Raw genomic sequence first — 2,500 nt, 5'->3', positions numbered from 1 at the left:
AACGGTAGACATATACGGTTTATAATTATAATCAATGGGATATTTTCAACATTTTCTCCATTACTCTTGATGTGGTTATAGTTCACGTATAAATCAACGTTGCAATTACGCTATTTACGTGTCTTTCGAAATATTTTTTTATTTTCATGGTTATTTATAAGTTTGGAAACTTTACAGGTTGAATAAAGTGGTATAGCAACCTCGTGTATCTCCTGAGGACTGATTCTACACCTCGAGACACTTGATGATCCAACAGGTAACGTTAATTCCTGTTCTTATATTACTTTTATTAATACTATTATCATTATACTTATTAGTACCTTTGTTGTGCAAATTAAGGTAGGAATCCCATAGGAAAGAGGAAAGGATTATAGACATACATGTATGGTCGTTTTTAAAACAAATAAATAAGAAGGAAAAGGGAGAAGAAGAATACGAAGCGGAGGTAGAAGAAAAAGAATAAGAAAAAAGCAAGAAGAAAAAGAATGGGAAAAGGAAGTAGAAGAAGAAAATTATGAAAGAATAAAAGAAACTGAAGAAGAAACGACAAAAAAGGAAGAAGAAGAACAGGAAGACATGTATGGTCATCTTTAAAACATGAAAGAGGGAAATGGAGAAGAAAAATAGGAAGAATAGGGAAAAGAAGTAGAAGAAACAGAATAATAAGAAAAAAACAAGAACAGGAAGAGGAAGTAGAAGAAAATTATAAAAAAGAATTAAAAGAAACCGAAGAAGAAAAGGACGAAAAAAGGAAGAACAGAAATAGGAAGTAGAAGAAAAAAAAGTAAAAGAAACAGAAGAAGAAAAAGACGAAAAAAGGGAGAAGTGGAAGAAGACGAACAAAGACAAAAAAGAAAATGAAGAAGAGAGAACAGAAGAAAAAGAAGAGAAGAAGAAAAGAGAAACAGCCACGTACCAAAGAATCAATTCGAACCTAAGAGACCGATAAATCCCGCTTTATTTTTTTCTCTCTTCTTTACCGCTTGTGTAAACGAACAATGGCCGCGGTTTCCGTCGCTAAGCAAAGGCAGAGCGTGCGTTTGTGTGCGTTCGAGAAAGAGTGTGTGTGCGATCGTGTGCGGGTGAAATCGAGAGTGTGTGAGAAAGAGTGTGTGTGCGTTCGTGTGCGGGTGAAATCGAGAGTGTGTGAGAAAGAGTGTGTGTGCGTTCGTGTGCGGGTGAAATCGAGAGTGTGTGAGAAAGAGTGTGTGTGCGTTCGTGTGCGGGTGAAATCGAGAGTGTGTGAGAAAGAGTGTGTGTGCGTTCGTGTGCGGGTGAAATCGAGAGTGTGTGAGAAAGAGTGTGTGTGCGTTCGTGTGCGGGTGAGATCGAGAGTGTGCGTTCGAGTATGTGTGCTTCGTGTACGTGTGAGAAAGTGTGTGTGTGAGAAAGAGTGTGTGAGAAAGTGTGTGTGTGCGTTCGTGTGCGGGTGAAATCGAGAGTGTGTGAGAAAGAGTGTGTGTGCGTTCGTGTGCGGGTGAAATCGAGAGTGTGTGAGAAAGAGTGTGTGTGCGTTCGTGTGCGGGTGAAATCGAGAGTGTGTGAGAAAGAGTGTGTGTGCGTTCGTGTGCGGGTGAAATCGAGAGTGTGTGAGAAAGAGTGTGTGTGCGTTCGTGTGCGGGTGAAATCGAGAGTGTGTGAGAAAGTGTGTGTGTGCGTTCGTGTGCGGGTGAAATCGAGAGTGTGTGAGAAAGAGTGTGTGTGCGTTCGTGTGCGGGTGAGATCGAGAGTGTGCGTTCGAGTATGTGTGCTTCGTGTACGTGTGAGAAAGTGTGAGTGTGTGAGAAAGAGTGTGTGTGCGTTCGTGTGCGGGTGAGATCGAGAGTGTGCGTTCGAGTATGTGTGCTTCGTGTACGTGTGAGAAAGTGTGAGTGTGTGAGAAAGAGTGTGTGTGCGTTCGTGTGCGGGTGAGATCGAGAGTGTGCGTTCGAGTATGTGTGCTTCGTGTACGTGTGAGAAAGTGTGTGTGTGTGAGAAAGAGTGTGTGTGCGTTCGTGTGCGGGTGAGATCGAGAGTGTGCGTTCGAGTATGTGTGCTTCGTGTACGTGTGAGAAAGTGTGTGTGTGTGAGAAAGAGTGTGTGTGCGTTCGTGTGCGGGTGAGATCGAGAGTGTGCGTTCGAGTATGTGTGCTTCGTGTACGTGTGAGAAAGTGTGTGTGTGCGTCCGTGTTGGTGTGAGATCGAGAGTGTTGCGTTCGTGTGCGTGTGAGATCGATAGTGTTGCGTCCGTGTGCGTGTGAGATCGAGAGTGTGTGCGTTCGTGTGCGTGTGAGATCGAGAGTGTTGCGTTCGTGTGCGTGTGAGATCGAGAGTGTGTGCGTTCGCGTGCGTGTGAGATCGAGTGTGTGCGTTCATGTGCGTGTGAGAAAGTGTGTATGTGTGTTCGTGTGCGTGTGAATTCTTAGGCGTGTGCGTTCGTGTGCGTGTGAGATCGAGAGTGCGTGCATCCGTGTGTGTGTGAGAAAGGGTGTGTGTGCATTCGTGTACGTGTGAGATCGAG

The 2,500-nt window shown here is 44.3% G+C and overlaps 1 protein-coding gene across 1 annotated transcript in view; it reads left to right on the top strand.

The window, feature by feature from the left end:
- LOC113827070 (U-scoloptoxin(01)-Cw1a) overlaps positions 1-2,500 on the top strand; it is a 40,485-nt gene that overhangs the window by 516 nt on the left and 37,469 nt on the right. Inside the window, exon 2 of the mRNA XM_070116063.1 lies at positions 178-256. The gene's annotated coding sequence lies outside the window, so the exon portion shown is untranslated. The remainder of the gene's footprint in view (positions 1-177; positions 257-2,500) is intronic.

This window comes from Penaeus vannamei, chromosome 38 (genome assembly GCF_042767895.1).
Source record: "Penaeus vannamei isolate JL-2024 chromosome 38, ASM4276789v1, whole genome shotgun sequence".
In the NCBI taxonomy this organism is placed as follows: domain Eukaryota; kingdom Metazoa; phylum Arthropoda; class Malacostraca; order Decapoda; family Penaeidae; genus Penaeus; species Penaeus vannamei.
This window is presented reverse-complemented; position numbering and strand designations above follow the sequence as displayed.